Raw genomic sequence first — 23,743 nt, 5'->3', positions numbered from 1 at the left:
TCAGAGACTGGAGCCTGTTTCAGATTCTGTGTCTCCCTCTCTCTCTATCCCTCCCCCGCTCATGCTCTGTCTCTCTCTCTGTCTCAAAAATAAATAAGCATTAAAAAAAATTTAAATGAACCTGTTTTTAACTGTATGTTTTGAATCACTATGTAGAATTATTAGAAGTTCATTTAACATGGGAATACTGGTGGTTTCACTCCAAAAAATTTAGTTCTACAATAATTAATCTCATTATATCTCTCTATATATTAGATATCATAAAAGTACCAACTGGACTAGCTTCTGTCTATAAAATTTTAACTTTAGTTAGTGGCCTACAATTACAATTTTATTCAGAGGAAGTGACAGGTATAAATACAAATCATGAAAAAATTATTTTAAATCAAACAGAAAAGGTTAGAATGAAACAAATCAAATCACAACCTATTTTATACTAATCAAAATTTTTAATCAGTACACTGTGTAATTTTTAAAATTATAAGCTTTACATTACTTATTTTTAACCTTTTGGTAATTATATTTATTTCCATGGAACCCATATTCCTTTAACAATGATTGAATGCCTAAATATATAGCAGTATTGATATGTATTTTAAATTGTTGTAATTTACTGATATCACTTACATAACTGTAAACACCTTGGGTTCAAGAAACAAAAGAAATGGATAAAATCTTGCTATGTCCATGGTGATCATGGATGATAAGTAATTGTTCTTAGGAGTTTTACATATTATTATGGGTGTCAACTTCAAATTTAATATCTTATGAAAAACATTTATATTTTTTCCATAACAGAAAATTGAACTTTTTATAATCGGATTTTGGACACCAGCAACTGTTCCCCCATTTTAGTGTCAAATTATAGAACAATACACTGGAGTAACTGAAAAAGTTGGAGGCCAACTTGATTAAATATATATTTATGTTCTGTAATATGATACACAGTAAAATTTAGGGGAAGTTTTAAAACTATATATACATAACTTTTAAATTTGGGTGAATCTGTTAATTTGTGTTGGTTTATATCTGCAGGAGCTTATGAGTGAAATCTGAAAATGCCCCATACACAAAGGGCAGGAAAAGACCAAAGGAAGAAGCAGGCCACTTCGTGTTGGTAGGTGTTAGGTTTAATATGCAGGGAACTTACATACGAGACTTGTCTAGTATGAGTGGCTGCAAGATGAGTGGATCTCTACACTGACACACCAGATTCTTAAAAGCTTAGAAGAATTAACTGTATTCAGTCACCTGTACTGTCCAGAAGAGCATATTTTTGTTATTATTTTTAGATTTCACATAAAAGTGAAGTTATATGGTATTTGTCATTCTCTGAATTTATTCCCTTACCATAATGCTCTCAAGATCCATCCATGTTGTTGCAAATGGCAAGATCTTGTACTTTTTTAGGGCTAAAAATTATTATATGTATTATATATAATATATATGTTATATATTATATATAATGGATATATGTGTATATATATTATATATATTAAATATTGTATATATAATGGATATATATGTATATATATATACATATATAGAGATCGATAGATAAATGGATACATGAATAATCACATTTTCTTTGTCCCCTCATCCATCAATGGACACTTAGGGTTTTTTTTTCATATCTCATCTGCTGAAAATAGTGCTGCAGTAAACATGGGGATGCATGTATCTTTTTGAGTTAGTATTTTCATTTTCTTTGGATGAATACCCAGAAGTAGAATTGTTGGATCATATAATAGTTCCATTTTTAATTTTCTGAGGAATTTCTATACTGTTTTCTACTGAGCCTGCACCAATTTACATTCCCACCAACAGTTCCTACAAGTTCTCTTCTCTCCACATCCTCACCAACACTTGTTTTTTCTTACCTTTTTGATATTAGCCATTACAACAGATGTGAGATGACATCTCATTGTGGTTTTGATTTGCATTTCCCTGATGCATAATCATGTTAACCATCTTTTCATGTACCTGTTGACCATCTGTATGTCTACTTTGGAAAAATGTTTACTGATATTTTCTGCCCATTTTTAAGCAGATTGCTTGTTTGTTTTTTTGTTTTTGATAGGATTTACACTAAATCTATAGGTTTCTTTTGGTAGTATGGACATTTTAATAATAGTAGTTCTTTCGGGGCGCTTGGGTGGCTCAGTCGGTTAAGCGGCCGACTTCAGCTCAGGTCATGATCTCACGGTCCGTGAGTTCGAGTCCCGCGTCGGGCTCTGTGCTGACAGCTCAGAGCCTGGAGCCTGTTTCAGATTCTGTGTCTCCCTCTCTCTGACCCTCCCCTGTTCATGCTCTGTCTCTCTCTGTCTCAAAAATAAATAAACATTAAAAAAATTTTTTTAATAATAGTAGTTCTTCCAATCCATAAGCATGAAATACCTTCCCATTTATTTTATGTCTTCTTTAATTTCCTTTTTTTAATAGCCTGTGGTTTTCAGTACATAAGTCTTTCACCTCTTTGGTAAAATTTATTCCTAGATATGTTATTCTTTTCAGTGGAATTATAAATGGGATTGTTTTCCTAATTTGTCTTTTTGATAGAGTTTTATTAGTGTATGGATGTGCAACAGATTTTTACATATTGGTTTTATATCCTGCAACATTACTAAACTCACTTATAACAGTTTTTGGATTTGACTCTTTAAGGATTTCTATACAGACATACCTCATTTTATTGTGCTTTAGTTTATTGAGCTTCACAGATATTGTGTTTTTCCACAAATTAAGGATTTGGGCCATTCCTGCATTAAATAAGTCTATTGGCATAATTTTTTGAACATCATTTGCTCACTTTGTGTCCTTGTGTGGCATTTTGGTACTTCTCACAATATTTCAAACTTTTGTAATCATTACATTTGTTAGGATGATCTGTGATTAGCAATCTTTGATGTTACATTTCTAATTGATTTTGGAGTGCCTCAATCTGCACCCATTAACACAGCAAAGTTAATCAATAAATGTTGGGTATGTTCTAACTGCTCCACTTCCCTCTCTTTAAGCCTCCCTATTCCTTAAGACAATGTTAAAATTAGGCCAGTTAATAAACCTACAATGGCCTCTTAATGTTCAGGCAAAAGGAAGAGTCACACTCTTTCACTTTAAATCAAAAGTGATTAAGTTTAGTGAGGAAGGCATGTCAAAAGTAAAGAGAGGCCAAAAGCTAGGCCTCTAAGTAATCAAACAGTTGGCTGAATTGTAAATACAAAGGAAAAGTTCTTAGAGAAAATTAAAAAGTGCTATTCCAGTGAACACACAAATGATAAGAAACCATAGCAGACTTGTGCTATTTATTTTTAGGTTTATTTATTTATTTATTTTGAGAGACACAGAAATAGCATGAGTCAAGGAGGGGTAGAAATAGAGGGAGAGAAAATCCCAAGCAGGCTCCGCACTGTCAGCACAGAGCTCAGCGAGAATCTCGATCTCATGAACGCTGAGATCATGATCTGAGCTGAAATCCAGAGTCAGACACTTAACTGAAGCAGCCAGGCACCCAATAACAGCCTTGTTGTCGATATGGAGAAAGTTTTAGTAGTCTGGATAAAAGACAAAAACAGCTAGACATTCACTTAAGGCAAAGCACAATTCACAAAAAGGCCTTAATTCTCTTTAATTCTATAAAGCCTGAGAGATGTGAGAAAGCTGGGAATGAAAAGTTTGAAGCTAGCAGAAGTTGGTTCATGGGGTTTAAGGAAAGAAGCCATTTCCATAACATAAAGTGCAAGGTGAGGCAGAAAGTACTGATATAGAGCCTGCAGCAAGATACTCAGAAGATCTAGCTAAGATAATTAATCAGGATGGCCTCATTAAAAAACAGATTTTCTTTTTTTTTTTTCATTTTTTTAACGTTTATTTATTTTTGAGACAGAGAGAGACAGAGCATGAACAGGGGAGGGTCAGAGAGAGGGAGACACAGAATCTGAAACAGGTTCCAGGCTCTGAGCTGTCAGCACAGAGCCCGACACGGGGCTCGAACTCACGGACCGTGAGATCGTGACCTGAGCTGAAGTCGGACGCTTAACTGACTGAGCCACCCAGGCGCCCCAAAAAACAGATTTTCAATGTAGACAAAAGAGCCTTCTCCTAGAAGAAGATACCATGTAGGACTTTTACATCTAGAGGGGAGAAGTCAATACCTAGCTTTAAAGCTTCAAAGGACAGTCTGGCTCTCTTGTTAGGGGCTAATGCTGGTGACTTTAAGTTGAAGTCAGTGCTCATTTTCCATTCCAAAAATCCTCAGTCCATTAAGAATTATGCTAAATCTACTCTGTCTGTATTCTAGAAATGGAGTACAAAGCCGGGATAACAGCATATTTGTTTAAACATGATTTATTGGATATTTTAATTCTACTTTTGAAAACTATTGCTCAGAATAAAAGATACCTTTCAAAATATGACTACTCACTGATACTGCACGTGATCACCCAAGAGTTCTGATGCAGATGTATGGTAAAATTAATGGTGTTTTCATGCCTAATACAAAACCTATATATACTGCAGCCCATGGATCAACTTCAACTTTCAAGTCTTACTGAAGAAATATACATGACTGTAGCTGCCATAGATAGTGATTCTTCTGACGGATTTGGGGAAAGTAAATTGAAAACCTTCTAGAAAGGATTCACCACTCTAGATGCTATTAAGAACATCCATGATACATGGAAGGGGTCAAAATATCAACATTCACAGGAGTTTGGAGAAGGTTGATGTCAAAACTTACCCATGACTTCAAGGGGTTCAAGACTTCAGTGGAGGAAGTAATTACAGAAGTGGTGGAAATAATGAGAATTAGAATTCAAAGTGGAGCCTGAAGCTGTAACTGAGTTGTTGTGATCTCATGATAAAACCTGAAGGACCGAGGAGCTGCTTCCTATGGATGAGCAAAGAAAGTAGTTTCTTGAGATGAAATCTATTTCTGGTCAAGATGCCATGAAGACTGTTGAAATGACAACAATGGATTTAGAATATTACATAAACATTGTTGATAAAGCAGCACCAGGGTTGGAGAGGACTAACTCCAGTTATGAAAGAAGTTTTACTGCACGTGGAACACTATCAAACAGCAGGGCATGCCACAGAGATATCGTTCATGAAAGGAAGAGTCCATCAATGCAGGAAACTTCACTGTTGTTGCCTTTTTAAAGAAATTGCTACAGCCACCCCAACTTTCAGCAACAATCACCCTGCTCAGTCAGCAGCTATCAAAATCAAGGCAAGACCCTCTGCCAGCAAAAAGATTATGACTCTCACAGAAAGCTCGGATGATGATTAGCATTTTTTATCAATAAAACACTTTTTAATTAAGGTATGTACATTTTAAGACATAATGTTAGTGCATACACATTTTTAGGACAATTCTCTTGTACATAATGCTGTCAGACTACAGTACTGTAAAACATAACTTTGATATGCATTGGAAAACCAAAAAATTCACTTGACTCACTTTATTGCTATATTTGTTTTATTGTGGTAATCTGGAACTAAACCTTCAATTTCTCTAAGGTTTGCCTGTATTGACTCAACCCTTTTTTTAATGTTTAGTTATGTATTTTGAGAGAGACAGAACGAGTATTGGAGGGTCAGAGAGAGAAGGAGAGAGAGAGAGAGAGAATCCAAGCAGGCTTTGCACTGTCCGTGCAGAACCCAATGCAGGGCTCGAACTAATGAACCACAAGATCATGACCCAAGTTGAAACCAAGAATCAGGTGCTTAACCGACAGGGCCACCCAGGCAACCCTTGACTCAACTAATTCTTACCACAAACCTACAACATAGTTAGTTACTAACAGTAGTAAGAAAAATTTGTAGATGGAAAAAAACTGAGGCATGGAGATTAAGTAACTTGTCCAAGGTCAAACAATTACTAATTCACTTAGAAAGAATTAAATTTAGCACATGCTTATAAAGACCATACATAGAAACCTATGCTAGAATTATTCTCATCATTATTAATTCAGAATGCAAATTTTAGACTCAGATGGCATACTTTAGAAGGACAACTGTCATTGCAGAATGAAAGAAATTAATTATGCAGAGAAAGAAATGTATAATCACTCTAATTAATAACAAAAGACAGGGTTAGAGCTCACAAGATAATAGCTCTTTCTGGAAAGCTTTATGATCAGAGAAAATGAAACATCATTTTGAATAAAAAAGTATACTATGTAAAATATAATCACATTTTGAAATACACATTTTCTACCCTGATGTGTAATGTGACAATATACATCTTTGGAGTAGGGGAATTAATGAACTTAGAAGAAACATGTATTAGTGTTTCATTGTGTATGACTTTAATATTTAAAAGTCTTAATTGACATCACTAAATGTTTTCATTCACTGATTTAACAAATATATATGCTGTGTCAGATGATATTCTAAATTCCACTGTTACACTCATGAGGCACATAGTTTTTCTTCTCATGGTGTTTATATTATTTGTGTGTGGGGGGGGTGTAAGAATAAGCAAGTTAACATAAAATCACAAAATGAACTAGGGATTTATATAGTGATGTCTTCTGAAAGAAAATAAATAAAACAAGATGACTGGACAAAAGGGGTTTGAATTAGACTAGGTGGCCAGAGGCTTTACTGAGTAGGTGATATTTCTTCAGAAACAGGAAAGTTAAGGATGATCCAGCCATATAGAGTTTTGGGGGCCAGAGTGTCCCAGGCAGAAGGATGCACAAAAGCAAAGACTATGAATCAGAAATGAGTCTGGAATGCTTTAGAATCTGGTAGAAGACCACAGTGGACAGAATGAAGAAAGAAAGGCAATGAGTCAGAGAAGCTGACTGAAATCAGGTAATCTAGGGCTTTGTGGGTTTGAGATTCTCAAATTTATTTATATTCTGATTGTGATATAAAGTCATTGGATAGTTTGTGTAACTGAACAAAGTATAGAATTTTCATTAAAGTTTTTTTGATGTTTATTTATTTTAGAGAGACAGAGAGAGGGACAGACAGAGAGAGAGAAAGCACCAGCAGGGGAGGGCAGAGAGTGAGGGAGACACAGAATCTGAAGCAGGCCTCAGGCTCTGAGCTGTCAGCACAGAGTCCGATGTGGGGCTTGAACTTGTGAACCATGAGATCATGACCCAAGCTGAAGTCTGATGCTTCACCAACTAAGCCACCCAGGTGCCCCTAGAATTTACATTTTAAAATAATCATCCAATTGTCTTTGTAGAGAATAGACTCAGAGAGATGAGAATAGGATTAAGGTAACTAGTTGGTAGTCTATCACAACAGTGAATATGGTCACTTAATTGATGTCCTATAGCTGCTGTAAGAAATTAGTAGAACCTTAAAATCGTAGAAATTTATTATCACATAACTCATGATGTCAAAATCCTGAAATAGGCATTACTGGGCTAAAATCAAGGTGTCAATTTGGTTGCTTTCCCTCTGGGGGCTCCAAGAAGAATCTCTTCCATGTCTTTTACAGTTTCTGGAGGCCACCCACATTTCTTGGTTCATGGCCCTTTTCCCAATCTTCAAAACCAACAATGTTGGCTCCAGTCTTTCTCATAGTACTAACTCCTTGATTCTTTCTCTCCTGCCACTTTTTTTCAGCTACAAGGATCCTTGTGATTACACTGGACCCACCCAGATAATCCAGGATAACCTTCCATAATGATTAGCAATTTTATTAATTAGTAATCAACAGATTAGAAATCTTGATTCTAGGGCAACCTGGATGGCTCTGTCAGTTAAACGTCTGAGTTTGGCTCAAGTCATGATCTCACCATTCGTGAGTTCCAGCCCTGCACTGGGGCTTTGGATCCTCTGTCTCCCTTTCTCTCTGCCCTTCTCCACTCATGTTTTCTTTCTTTCTTTCTTTCTTTCTTTCTTTCTTTCTTTCTTTCTTTCTCAACACTAAATAAACATTATAAAAATAGTGGTTAAAAAAAAATCTTGATTCTGTGCACAACCTGAAATCCTTTTTGCAAATTCCAGAAATTAGGGCAAGTACATCTTTGGTGGCCCATTGTTCTGACCACCACTGATGGTAACAACACAAATGGTGAAAGGTGGTCAGACTCAGAATAGGATTTGACAGAACTATGAGGATTTATGGATTCATTGGATATGGAGCAGGGAGCAAACATTAGTAAAGACAAGATTGCTAACTTTGTGGTTTGAGTGAATGGTGATACCATTTGCTGACAGTGGGCAGTTCATTATAAGAGGCCTGATTTGGGGGAGGGATTAAAGCTGGAGATACACATTTTGAAGATACGCATTTTGAAGATTTTGAAGACCTTAAGTGGTCTTGTTTTGTTTTGTTTTAAAAATGTTCCATTCAGCCCTCTACTCAGCATGCTACAACACTAGCAAATGAATTATTCTTTACTCTTTCTCACATACCTGATTTTCTGATATTTCTTTTATATGTGTCTTCTTCTGTAAATTTTAATTATTTGGTGCTAAACAAAAAAGTAATTTAATGTAGAAAGGAGACATTGCTATCCATCACTCATGTGTTTTGACAATGTAATGAGAAATCTCTTACTTGATTTGCTGTGTCCCTTTTTAATAATGCAGAGTGCTCAGCACAACCCTGTTAGAAAGGCTGCATCAAACTAAGAACTGATAATTACTACTTTTACTTTTAAAGGAAAATCTTAATTTACTCCATCAAAAAAACGAATTTAATTCTAGTAAATGAAGCCTTTAGATCTTCTCAAATTGAAATTATCTATACAAGAAGGGTCACTGCTCTGAGGTTTTTCAAATAATTCACTCAATATGTTAAAAATGAATATTATTGCCATTAAGAGTAGGTAAGTTGGGGCGCCTGGGTGGCGCAGTCGGTTGAGCGTCCGACTTCAGCCAGGTCACGATCTCGCGGTCCGGGAGTTCGAGCCCCGCGTCAGGCTCTGGGCTGATGGCTCAGAGCCTGGAGCCTGTTTCCGATTCTGTGTCTCCCTCTCTCTCTGCCCCTCCCCCGTTCATGCTCTGTCTCTCTCTGTCCCAAAAATAAATAAACGTTGAAAAAAAAAAAAAAAAGTAGGTAAGCCACTTATATGCATATGCATTTTATCCTTAACTTTCTTGAAGAAGCACATGTAATAAACTAGAAGGATTTTTTATGACTCAACAAAACATAAAAGTAGCTAAAAAACAAAAGTAGATATGGATACAAATAATTAGTTTCATGTGACTAGCATTGCATTAACAACTGATTTGACAGAATGGATTTAACACCAATAGAAAGAGATGTTATAGTGGTTTCCTTAAAATATATTGCCACCAATCATGGAATCCCACAGGGCTTGAAACATCATGAAACTGGGTCCCTCAAAGATAGTGGATGACAATAGACTGGGGGAGGGGTACAGTGGTAGAATACCCTTGTATTTAAGAAAAAAGTATTTTTTTTTAATTTCAAAAGTTTTTAAAGTTTTAAAAGTTTTTATTTATTTATTTTGAGAGAGAGAGGGGGAGAGAGGGGGAGAGAGTGGGCATGTGAGCACAGAAGGGGCAGAGAGAAAGAGAGAATCCTAAGCAGGCTCTGTGCTGTCAGCACAGAGCCCAACTCGGGGCTCAATCTCATGAACCATGAAATCATGACCTAAGTCAAAATCCAGAGTTGGAGGCTTAACTGACTGAACCACACAGGAACCCCAGGAAATGCTTTTTAAATTGACTATTTATACAAAGTCTTTGGTATAAATGTTTGGTATACTGTGTTTAACAGTATGAAAATTTAACCACTGTTATCATGCATATTCAACCATGTCCATAGGTATAAAGTCATTTGACTCCTTGGATTAACTGAAACATTTTTTGCCCCAAAAAGGCAGCGATATTTTGTTTATATAGACTTGGCTATAGATGACTTATATTTATAAATTCAACTATTTTTAAAGTATATACTATTAATTTTATTCAAATACATTCATTTTAGTATTTGAAATAGTGAAATCAATTTAGAAAAATCAATGGCAACTCCATTTTGGACAGTTCTGTGAGGAAAATATACTTTAACAAAACTATATCAATAATTGAATCTACTTACTTCAACTGAGTGTCTAGAGAAAGGGGAGTGTGTAAATTTTTAACAGACTGCTCTTATTACTTTGCATTTGACAAAATTAACAGAATTTTTACATTAAATACTGACATTTCTTAATTACACACACACACACACACACACACACACACGAACATACAAGCAATGTTTTACTAACATTGTAATTTGCTTACTATTTTTGGCTATCATTTATTAAAAGCATTAGTCAGATTCTCAGTTAACATACATTTAACAGTATATTTGTCTCTCATACAAAGTTGTCCTGGTCTAGTGCCTTCTTAAGGCAGCTCCCTTCAAGCAAGCATGACTAGAGGATCCTGGTGGCCTCTTTGTTCTCAGACTCTGGTGTCTCAACAAAAAGCCTTTACGGTCACCACAACAGAGGAAGGAAATGGAGTGAGAGCATTGCCTCTTCCGTTTCTCAGCTTGGAAGTAACACTTCATTCCTTTGGACAGAACTAGATCTTTTCATCTAAGTGAAAAGCAGCTTGAGAACTGTACTTTTTCTGTGTGCTCAGTAACAGAAAAACCAAAAGGGATTTGGTGATCACATAACTTGTTCTCTGCCATAGTGATTGCTCTGTGCTGGGCAATGTGTTTTGTTTTTATTATGATAGCCAGGGTTGCTGTTTGTAATATAATGCTTTGTAGCCTCAAAGGATTTTTCAAAGAATTTTTCAGCAAAACTATCCCTCATTTTATATGAAGTTGGCTTTTTGGGAACCGAAGAGAAATCAAGCAAACCTCAAAAGCACCTCAAAAGCATCTCTAAATACGCTTTGCCTCAGGATAGCATCCTCCCTCTGTGATGCCAGGACACTTGAATAGAGCACTTCCTCTAACCTATTTTAACACAGTACAAATTTCCAACTCTCTCAGGAGCAGCACCTCTTACAGTTCTTTTCTCTTATAAAAATATACTTTGTATGAATTAAAGACATAGGGCTAGCTTCTCATCCCCCTTGTAACTCCAGGGGAATACCTACTCATCAGACCTACTTATACTGTATTTCCCTAGAGTTCAGAGAATGAGATTCTGGCCTGCAGTAGTTTATTCTCTTGCCTTAGAGTGCTCTAACTTTTTCTAGGACTTCATAATTTGCCAATCTTATTGTCCCAATTTTCTCTTCTAACATTTCAGTTAAAGTCTGAGCCTTATTACTTCACTTGCTTTCACTGTTATCCCTGACTTCTTTGGTACTTAATCTTCTCTACAGTATCGCTGATGCTCTGAGATGCAGGGTTGGTTTGTTTGTTTATTTGAATGTTTGTTCGTTTTTCTATTTTGTCCATATGTTGAGATGAACAACAGTAATGAGGAAAAGGAGATATTTTGGTTTTTAAAAAATGTTTTCAGTAAACATAGATTGCTGATAGATTTTTTTTCTTTTTTTAGAAAAAGAAAAGCAGTGTTAGAGATCTTCATTTTTTCTTCCTCAGAGTCAGACTAAAACTAATCTTTTTTTTTTTATTTCCTTAAAATAAATTCTTATGTAATGTGAAGCAGTTAGCAGGGATTGAATTGTTATTTGATGAATAATTGATCTGAAAAATATGGCAACTCATTGAAAAATAGGAGTTTATCTCTTCATTATTTTTGAAGCAGCTTTTTCATATCATTCTCTAACTGATCTAATTAATCTGGATGTGGAAAATGTTTTCACGACATATAAACATATTCTAAATTTTTATTGGTTTTTTTAGATTTGAATTTTCTTGTCTTTAGAATGGGTCACTACCTCTATGCAGCCACATCTTTCTGTAGATCAATGAACAGACTATAATGAACTCAACTCATTCAGCCCCTTCTACGTGGCTGGTATTGACACTGTTCAAATTAATTGGGATCTATCAGCAAAACAGAAAATATACTCTCCTTCAGATTGGAGATAAGCTAAAAAAAAAACACAGAAATGAGAAAATAATGTGATATGGCTCTAGGCAAGAAAAACAATGAACAAACAAAAAAAATAGAGCAGAGTAAGGAAGCAAAAGTATAGTTTTAAATGAAGAAATCAGAATTAGATTTATTGAGAAAGTAATATTTCAGTTATGACTTCAATCCGTGAGGAAGTTATTCTTGTAGAGACATAGGGAGAAAGCACTACAGGCAGAGTAAAGAGCCACTGTAAATGTCCCAAAGGAGGGGCATTCTCAGTATGTGTTAAGTAAGTATGCTGAGGAGGAGGAGGATGTGGTTACAAAGAATAAGCAAGGAGAGAGAATTGGGAAATAAGGTTATCAAGAGAGGAAAGTGCAGATCACATTGGATCTTGGACACATTTTCTGTATTTTGGCTTTCCTGGGGGGGGGCAGGGTGTTGGAAACAAAGATCTCTCACAGGGTTTTGAACAGGAAAGACATGGTCTGACTTATCTTTTAAAAGGTTTTCTGTGGCTGCTGTGTTGAGAATAAACAATTGAATGATAGATGCAAGGATCGCATCTATATGGACAGTTAAGGGATGATTACAGTAATTTTAGCAAGAAATGATGGTGACTTCCTGCAGGGCACCCGCAGTGGGCTGGATAGAGTGATCAGATTCTGGTAATATTTTGAAGGTAGAGACACCAGGATATGGCATGAGATTGCCTTTGGAGCATGAAGAAAAGAATGTGTCAAAGATTTCACAGTTTTTAACTAAAAAGTGCAAGGACAGAGTTGTCATTAACTGAGATGAAAAAGGCAATGAGATGACCAGGGGCTCAGAGGAAGCCCAGAAATTACATTTTTGGTATGTTGAGTTTAAAATTTTTATTAGACATCCTAGCAAAGGTGGGAAGTAGGCACTTGCAAATACAAGTGTGTGCAAGGACAAGAAGGCTGAATTGGAATCATAAATGGGGACGTTGTTTGTATATTGATGGTATTATGGTATTTAAGGACAGTGGTTTAAATGATTTTGCTATGGCAGTGTGTCCAGAGAAAGAAGAGGACCAAGGACTGAGCCCTAGGTTTTTTCTACATTAAAATATTGGGGACAAGAGGCGAGATGAGCAAAAGGCCTAGGGTGGGCAGTGATACTGTAAGAAAACTAGAAGAGGATGTTAACACGAAAGACAAGAGAAGAAAGGGTTTCAAGGAACAGGTGTAATCAGCTTTATCAAATACTAGAGTCAGATGAGCTAAGAAGAGAACTGAGAGCTGAAACTAGATTTAACTATGTAAGGCCATCAGTGAACTTGTCCACAACAGTTTTAATACAGAAAGACAAGTACCATATTGATCAGAATGGGTTGAATTGTGTCCTCCTAAAAGATATTTAAGTCTTAATCCACAGGGCCCATGAATGTGATTTTATTTGGAAATAGAATCTCTTCAGATGATCAAATTAAGATGAGGTTGGCCTATAATCCAATATGACTATGCTGTTATGAAATGGGGAAATTTGGACATAGAGGCAGATGTTCATAGAAGTGAGGTGATGTGAAGACAGAGGGAGAACACATCTAGAAGCCAAGGAACACCTGAGGATACCAGAAGCTTCCTAGCTTCCTAGACACAGGGAATAGATTCTCCTTCACAACTCTCAGAAAGAACCAATCGTGCCCACACCTTGAATTTGGTCTTCTACCCTCTAGAACTGGGAGCTAATAAATCTCCATTGGTGGGTCAATCAGTTTATAGTACTTTGTTGAAGCAGCCCCAGAAAGCTAGTAGAGTGCACTATGAAAGTTTTTGAGAAGAGGAATTAGAAACAGGAATTAGAAGCACCAATTAGGGCACCTGGGTGGCTCAGTCAGTTAACTATCCGACTCTTGATTTTGGCTAGGTCATGCTCTCACAGTTCATGAGTTTGAGCCCCACGTTGCTGGGGAATCTCTCTTCTCTCTTGGGATTCTCTCTTTCTCTCTGCAACTCCCCTACTCATGCTCAAGCTCTCTCTCTCTCTCTCTCTCTCTCTCTCTCTCCCCCTCTGTGTGTGTCTCTCTCTCTCAAAATAAAGAAATAACCATTTTAAAAAAGAAAGAAACATTATAACCCACATGTGATAACTATAGCTATGGTTATAGAAGACAGTTGCTCACGTGGTCTCTATGCCCTTCAATACAAGTACATTCTTTCATTCATATTCAAACAAGTGTTTATTGCGTGATAACTATATGCATTTAACTTTAATAAACACTGCAATGGAAAACTGAGTTACTGGCATCTTATCAGGCTCTCAGAAACTCATGAACTCCTGCTGCATTTCCCTATTTACAATTTGTTCTAAAAATAAGGCTGTTTGATGTGCACCGCCCACCCCTTCCAGTCCCCAGATTCCTGACTGACTCCATCTCCTGCTTCCCTTCCCCTCCCTCACTCTGTTTCACATTGGTGGATCTCCTCAAAAGTTTTGCACTTGGCACATTGTCTGCCTAGAATGTTCTTACCTGAGGATCCATGTGATTTCCTCCCTCCCTTTCTTCAGGCCTTTACTCAAAAGATACCTTTTCGGGAAGGCTTTTCCTCGTTGAAGCCTACCCAAAATCATAACTGCCCTTCTTTCCACCACACAGATACAAGAGAAAGAAATGGCAACACATCAGTAGTAGAAGATTCTCTGTGAAAGACACAAGTGTACCAATAAGAGTAAAATATAAGATATAAATAGCATAACAAGTAGGTACATATAGTAAATAGGTTTTATATAAATCTATATATTCACACGCATATGCATAGGTAGATACATATGTATGTAAATAAATCCTTCACACTGAAACTAAACTTTTTTTTCAAAACCTGAGAGTGCATTTATGAGGATCTTCTGTATATTAGACCACAAAAGAAATCTCAGTGAATTTGTCCCTCTCTGCCAAATACCACGCATGAAATAGTTTGCAGGAACATGGGTACCACGTAGGGGTAATGGAACCAGGCAGGCAGCACTCTGGGACCACAGCTATAGCAGCTCCCTTGTTTTTGAAAATTGAGAAGAGAACAAGCACTGACCAGACACTAGTGTGTGTTCCTCCTGCAGCTCTGTATTCCCAGCTACCCTGGCTGGCAAGGCAATGACTGCAAGACGGTAAAGGAAGCTTCATTAAAGTGTTGGAAATACCTGGAAGAAGAAGAAGAAGAAGAAGAAGAAGAAGAAGAAGAAGAAGAAGAAGGAGAGGGAGTGGGAGGGGGAGAGGAAGGAGGAGGAGGAGGGGAGGAGGGGGAGGAGGGGAAGGAGGAGGGGGAAGAGAGGAAGACGACTACATTAATTAGTGCTGAATGCCAGAAAGTAATTTCTTCTCATCTTCTGTTTCTGCTACTCTAGACTTGACATTCTGAGTTAGAAATGCCAACGAAACAGAAATTTCTGAAAATTTCACTAAAAACCACTGCCTTGTAACTTTAGATGATTTCTCTTTAGTCAACCTTGACTGAACAAAATTACTGACAGAGTTGACCTTCTCTTCCTGCCCCCATAGTACCCTTTAAAAACCTGATGGATTGCCTCAATGACTTTCAAAAGTAAAATGGATAGATTAGTAAAACACATTTTTGGTAAGCATACGCATTTACAAATTTGTACCCCATACACCACCAAAGGAAGAAATTTGTCATCATTACCATCCCCACTCATCAAACACAGGGCAAGTTGTGAAAACAAATGATACCTAAAAGGAACAAAGAAAATCCCAACTCCATTACCACATAAAACTGTTGCTGGAAACACAAAGCTTCTCTTCAAGCTGCTATTTATGGGTATATTAGTGGCTCAGGAAATGGTAAAATTGTTTCATTTTTATACTAGTATACAATTTAGATGTAAAGATGATAATGATTTGGAATGCCCTTATATTTTTTTGTACTGAAGATTTGAGTCTTTCTATTACTAAAGAGATCATCTGATAAGCAAATTGTACACATTTTAAGGCCACATTACTAGATTGTGGTCAGTTTGTCTTTCTTTTCCCCCTGGAGTCTCTCTGTGTTATTTTGGTTCTTTACACTTATTAATTCTAGCCAGCATTTTTTTCCCTCTCCCTGAGCATTAAGCTAACCACAGAAGAGACATTTTAACCAAAGATCAACTTTAGATGGAACTAAAAATCACATCTGCCACTATTATCTAATCCATAATGGTCTAGGTTAACCACAAAGAGAGTAGTGATTCAGCTTTTGCAATTTGTCAATTTTATTTTATTTTTTTTTTTAATATTCTAGGAAGTTAAATAGTAGTATATTTATGGGACAATAATATAACCTTGCATGCCCTTTAATGATTTTAAGTGTATTGTTTTGCTAAGGAAATAACGCTAATTTTTTTCTTTCCTAAAAAATGTACTTCACATACAATTTTGTATGAAGAAATATAGAGAGGATAAAGGAATCTGTTCGGATAATGATCTCTCATTGAGTGACAAGTCTCAGAAGGAATTGGGCTAATATCTATGAGTGTTTAAGTCAGGAAAACCAATGGGCTCTTCTCATTTAAAGAAATACAACTGTTGTACTGAATTCATACCTTATAAAAAATTTACGTTCTCACAACATTAAAAATAAGGTGATGAATTAGTTCCTTAAACTCTGCTTATGTATGTATGTGCCAGGCACTATTCTATGTTCTAGGGATTAGTGAACAACAGAATTCTTGACCTCAGGGAGCTACCATGCAAATGTCAGAAACAGGAAGCAAATAATGCAAACAAACAAATATGTAAGAAATGTATTAAGGATCACTATGAAGATGAAGTAGGAGACATCCTAGTTGTTACTGGGAACTGCTCATTCAGAGAACTGAGCAAAGGGTCTGAGCAAGGGAGAGGTGAGGGGCTCAGCCAGAGAAAATTGTATTTGAATCCATACCTCAATGAGGGGAAGTAAGCAAGATGAAAAGAGCCTCGAAAAGTGTATTTCAAACACAGAGAAGAGGAAAGGTAAAACGACCTAATTAGTGCAGATTTACAGAGTCTCAATTCAGGACTCTTAAGTACCAACCATTAACCTAACCTAAGTAGAACACTGGAACCTTGAACTGGAGACATTTACCATTTGATTCATAAAGAAATATCACTAAATACCTGGAAAATATTTTTAAGCACCCCGGCTTCAGACCCATAAGAGTCTATGGTTTCTTTATTATTATTTTTTTTTAATTTTAATTTTAATTTTTAAAAAAAATTTAATGTTTACTTTTGAGAGAGCAAGAGACAGTGCAAGGGGCAGAGGGGCAACAAGAGAAGGATACACAGAATCCTCTGAAGCAGGCTTCAGGCTCTGAGCAGTCAGCACAGAGCCTGATGCGGGGCTCGAATCCACAACCATATCATGACCTGAGCCAAAGTCAGATGCCCAACTGACTGAGCCACCCAGGCGCCCAAAGAGTCTATGGTTTCTAAGGGGAAAAGATACCTCTGGAGCTATAGAAAGAAGGAAACTAACAGGCCCCAAAGCAGTGTAAATACAGGACTGGGTTTAACAAAGTTTACAGTGCCGTGGAAAGTTTAAAAAAAAAAAAAAAAAGGAAAAGGAAAAGAAAATAGAAGCTGGGAATTAGAGCCAGGGAAAGGATACACATGAAATATACCTTTTAAAGAGTCAAGCAATTATAACAAAGTATGAGATGTTCCTGGGAGATCAGAAAGAGCTAAATCTAGAGAGTAATCACCTTTATCTTTGCAGATCTGACTCAGGTTAGAGGTTATTTCTCATCAAGCAGTAAACAAAATATTATCCTATGGGATTTTCAAACTCTGCACTTTATGAGAAATCTGTAATGCTATTCTGGGTTTTTGTTTGTTTGCTTTGAAAGAGACCGGGATAATTGCTTCACAGAAAAAAAGTCAATATAATCAGGATGAAAGACCATATAAGTAGTAATGAAAACTTTGGAGGAGAACCCAACCAAGGTAGACACTCTAAAAATCTGGGTAGTTAAAATTCCTGCTCCCAGTTTTGAAGCCAAACAAAGGAAGGTATGGGGGAAAGGTTAAAACCAGAGTCAGTAACATGGCATTTTCAGAAAGGAGGGAGAACCACAGTTCTTTGGAAAAGGCAAAATTTCCAACCACCAGGTCTAAAGAAAATTTTTTAATTCTTTAATTTCTTGAGTAATGTTACTGCAATGCAAAACACAATCAACATTTATCTAACAAAAAAAGGTCAGGCATTTCATTTGGTTCTTCTTATAACATTCTGTTTTGTATGGTTCTTCTTATGATAACAGTCAAGGACATGTAACACACTGAAGGGAATGTTGTAAAGTTAAAATATTTTACCTGAAAATATTTGGTTTTCTGATGATCAGGCTTTATTGAAGTAGAGTGAAAAGACTGAAAGGACTACATATCTTTCAAAAAAATTCCCTAAATTCCTTTCTTAGCTGGGCTTTTGATAGGAATTTTGAAAGAAAATACTTTATTCTCTTGGAAAAACCTCAATTGTTAGTATGAGATTCAGGTTGAAGTTGCAAACACACACTATATAAATATTATATAATCCTAAAATAGACATTCCCTATGAAAAGTTAGGACTGCAAGCATAATTTTCAATGGTTAATTTTAGGTTAATCAGATTTTTAAAATATTTATTGTTAATGCCCTTCCTTTCTGTATTTAAATCAGTAAATACCAGTCATTTATTTGGGTGCATGATATAATGTAGATTTTGAATGTAAAACATGCAATAATTCCACTTATAACGAAATGGTGATAAACTTCATACATCTTTACGACTAAAATGCTCTATAGTCAGGTGTTTGTAATCCTTATTTATGTAATCATGCAGAGATGGTACCAGTTTCTGAGGTCTTTTTTATTTTGCATTCTTTTTAAACTATTCTTTCTTTCTTGTTGCTACTTTTCTGTTTTAATGGTTCATCAATGTTAACTCAGTCATATTTTTGTAGTTTTGTCTTATTTGAAAACAATTATTGATCTTAGTTTTACATCAGTGAGTTTTTTTTTTTTTTTTTCTTTTGGCATTTTGACATCTCTCTGTCCCTGCTCTCTGAATGTAGGCAGCGAAAGCCAGTACAGGCCAGAGAGAGGAGATTCCAAGGATGATGCAGGATATTCAGGAAATCCATCTGAGCCCAGTAGAGCAAACAATGGGCAGATATCCATGTGATACCCTTAAAAGGGTTACAAAAATAATGGCAGCCAAAATAAAATTAAAATGTGTCAAAAACAAAGACAGCTAACATAAAATGTATCAGTGTCTTTTGTAGATTTATTTCCTCTTCCTTTTTGGAAGCCAGAAAATGGAACAGCTTCTTCTCCAAGTCTTGGGCAGCATTTCATGGATATTTTATCAATTTATCCATTGTATCCATTTCATGGATATTTTCAAAAGGAATTGTGGAAAATAAGTTGTGGATATGCTAAATTGGATAAAATTTAAGAGATCACTTTAGAGCAAGATAGTTCGGTCTTTAAAATGCTAATAGACTGTTGAAATCACCAACAAGAGAAATACGAAACATGACTTTTCCCAAATGGAATAGTTCTTTATCATGTGACATCTATTAATCTTATAGAAGTTTATTGTTTCTTGGAATACGGTTTTAAGAATTTTGCTTTAAAATATCAGTTATCGGGGCGCCTGGGTGGCACAGTCGGTTAAGCGTCCGACTTCAGCCAGGTCACGATCTCGCGGTCCGTGAGTTCGAGCCCCGCGTCGGGCTCTGGGCTGATGGCTCAGAGCCTGGAGCCTGTTTCCGATTCTGTGTCTCCCTCTCCCTCTGCCCCTCGCCCGTTCATGCTCTGTCTCTCTCTGTCCCAAAAATAAATAAACGTTGAAAAAAAAAATTAAAAAAAAAATAAAATATCAGTTATCTTTCTGTGGCTTTTTCTCTTATGTCAATAAGTTGCTCTTAGTAATTCCCAGGGTCCAGAGAGGTTTCCATTTAGCTGTTTGTCATTCTGTTGACTGAATAAAGAAATTGAGTTCTTTGTGTATACAAAGGCTTGCACGAATACCAGGGAGCAGTTTAAAATGTATCCAGAGATGAAATGAAAATGTTCTCTTTCCTGATTTCTGATTCAGCATCCACTATTCACAGAAGACTATGCTTTTCTTGTCTTTGAATGACAAAAGAGCGATCTATTTCTCCTATGGGCTTTCCAGTTTGCTATCTCTCATATCACATGACTCACTTGTTTCACCCATTAATAACAGATATCTAATTTTTGTCTTATGCCTAAACTATAATTAAATCATTTTAGCTAATGTCATTTTGGTGATTTACAATTTTTTTTTTAATGTTTATTTAGTTTTGATAGAGAGAAATACAGAGTGAGTGGGGGAAGGGCAGAGAGCAAGAGAGACACAGAATCTGAAGCAGGCTCCAGGCTCTGAGCTGTCAGCACAAAGCCCCACACAGGGCTCGAACTCATGGACCAGGAGATCATGACCTGAGCCAAAGTCGGACGCTCAACTGACTGAGCCACTCAGGTGCCGCTATTTTGGTTATTTTTAAAGCCACAGTTTTGTCCTGTTGCTCCAAACCTTGATTTTAATAGTACCTCCCATTTTTCCTTTTTCTAATCCAAAGAATGTCGCATAACAGGTGGGGCCCAATTGATAGCAATAGCTGCACATTGCTTTCATGCTTGTCTGCTTTTAGATTGCTGTATTTCCCTGATAACTATGATTAATTTGTTTTATTACATCTATTGAGTTAGTAAAGATGTTTAAAATCCATCATTTAATTTATTTAAGTCATCCTGTATCCCTCAGTAACTTCTTTCTCCCATAATATGTGATATTTTACCAAATTTGTGAATGTTTGTATCTTCTATATTTTGTGTTATTTTATTTATTTATTTTGAGAGAGGGAGAGAGAGAATCCTAAGCAGGCTCCTCACCGACAATACAGAGCCTGATGCAAGGCTCAAACTCATGAACTGTGAGATCATGACCTGAGCCCAAACCAAGAGTTAGACACTTAACCAAGACGCCCTTATTTTGTGCTTATTTTAAACTAATATATTCTGATGTACACAACAGTGATGAAAAATATTGATAAATGGATGTTCCTTGGATTGTTTTCCTTCTAACTACTTAAAAATTTAGCTAAATTAGTAATTTCTTGAGAGTTCTAAATTGCACCTTTCTTTACATCCATAGTAAAAGGTACACAGTTTCCACCCCCCCTTAATTGACACTTCCTTGAGAAAAAAAATTGATTCATTAATACATATGCTTTTCAGGAAGTATGATTTTATTTCAACCAAGCTCTTCAGAACACAACCCTTTCTGAAACAGAACACATACCCCACTTTCTTAGTGATTGTACTGCTTTCTGTACATTTATTTCTTTTAATGCTGGCCAACAGGTTTTCCAAATAGTTTCATAGATATATAGAATGTTTTAATAATTATACAATAAAAAGTGTTACGAAATGTGTAATTAAAAATGTTTAAAATGTAGTGTTTTCTGGAAATAAAACAGAATCTCATTTTCAGAAATCACTTGCTATCCAAACACACTTAAAACAAATATTGTTCTCAGTTGAAACCATATGTTGAAAGAGTAAAATACTGAAATTAAAAAGAACTGATTCTTAGGAGTAGTAGATGAGTATAAATCCCCAATGAACAAGTCAAATGAATGAACTTATGAATGATGAGTATCTTAAGTCAGAGATCAAATTTATTGATTTTTGTATTACTCTCATAACTTAGTTCAGTGCTAAATGTATATTGAGTAAATGACTAAACAAATACATAAGTATATCAAAATATAACTTCTCTCTCTCTTTTTCCCTCCTCTCCCCTTATAGCTATTAATATATGGCTTATCTATATGGTTATTTCCTTATATCTAGAGAGACCACATATATGTATATACACATATGCACACATATATGTTTACCTATATGTAAATATAGGTACATACAACACATAGGTGATAACATATATACATAGTAAGAGAGAGGAAGCACTCTCACAACATTGGAAATGAGATCAACATGAAAAATCAAAATGAAAAACAATTCAGATTATCCATTCATGTATTCAAAAATATTTATTTGAAAATGCACTGGAAACTTGCCACATGTATGGCTTGTATATAAGTTTAATGCATACCATGTTTTATAAGGTTAATATCTTCCACTTACTGTATTTCCAATCACACACACACACACACACACACACACACACATATTTGCTTTCTTGCATGAAAATATCTCTTCAAGGATAAATATATTGATAAAAAGCTTAAGAATCCATTCTGTCCTTAAGCTAAATGACAATAAGCCAACAATTTGACAAGTTGAAAAAATGTAGAGTGGATAAAAGATTTCCATCTCAACCAATGTTGAAATGAAAACTATCAGGGTCCTAGCAATTAAGTATATGTGCAGCCAAGCACTGTCCTCCTTTCAGGATGTGAGCAAAATTTGTGACTCTTTCCATTCTGTGCAGAATATAAATCCAGACCAGGCTCCCACTGGCAGATAGAGGGATAGATCTAAAGGAATACAAGAGATTCATTCAGTTCCCAAAGTCTGTCACCCTTACTCCCAACATCCTCAAAATCCCACTGGGAATTTCTGAGGTTAGTTCCTATTCAAGTTCATCCTAGTGATTTTGATACTTTTATCAGCATTACAGCTAGAGATTGCATTGAAATTCCCTATGATTGATTTTTTTTTATCAGATAATAATACTACTTTCACAAATTTATAGAATCTAAGTAATATTTATTGCCTCTCAATTATATTTGTAATTGAAGTGCTGAAGGCACCATGACACCTTGATTAAAAGGATAATGGAATAAGGTCACATGATGACCAGTGTCTCTGACAGTTCTTGAGATTTTAACACAACTAACTGTCTGATAGCAAGGCTGATATCTGACAGCTGCTATGATGAAAAAGGCCAGACTCTGGAAATGATGTATAATTTCTCTTCATTGGCCTTCGGGCATAATAGCTTTACAGAGTCTTATATGACAATTTCTAATGGACAGGTTATATGTAATTCATACACTCAGCGTATTGGATTTTAAATGTTGATAGTTTCTTTTCTACTATTTCAATGCAGCTTCCAAAATATGATTATTTCAACTTTTAATAACAAACTATATTATTTAAATATCATGTACATGTATGTTTGCACACTTGGGTTAGTATCTCTTAAGTATAAACAATAGAAGTGAGATGGCTGGGCTAAAGTAAAAGTACATTTAACATATGGATAAATAGTAACATATCTCCCTTTTAGACAGTTGACAAGAATTTACAAGTTCATCAGAGTGACCAAAAAGGTATCTTTTCATATATATTTTAGCCAAAAGAGCATTAGATTAAACTTTTGAAATATTTTCCAAGCAAACAGGTGAAAAGCTGCTATATATTATTAAATGTTTATCTAAAGATGAGTATGTTAACATTTTTTTGTATTGTATTAGATATTTATAATTATTTTTCTATTAACCTTTTTGATGCCATTTAGATTTTTTTCTTTTAAATCACTGGGGTGTGGGGCGCCTGGGTGGCGCAGTCGGTTAAGCGTCCGACTTCAGCCAGGTCACGATCTCGCGATCCGTGAGTTCGAGCCCCGCGTCGGGCTCTGGGCTGATGGCTCAGAGGCTGGAGCCTGTTTCCGATTCTGTGTCTCCCTCTCTCTCTGCCCCTCCCCCATTCATGCTCTGTCTCTCTCTGTCCCAAAAATAAATAAACGTTGAAAAAAAATTAAAAAAAAATAAAAATAAAAAAAAATAAATCACTGGGGTGTGTGTGTGTGTGTGTGTGTGTGTGTGTG

This window comes from Puma concolor, chromosome B1, assembly GCF_028749965.1.
Source record: "Puma concolor isolate L17-30 chromosome B1, mPumCon1.1.hap2, whole genome shotgun sequence".
NCBI classification, from domain to species: domain Eukaryota; kingdom Metazoa; phylum Chordata; class Mammalia; order Carnivora; family Felidae; genus Puma; species Puma concolor.
The sequence above is the reverse complement of the archived record's forward strand: the minus strand, read 5'-3'. Positions refer to the sequence as shown.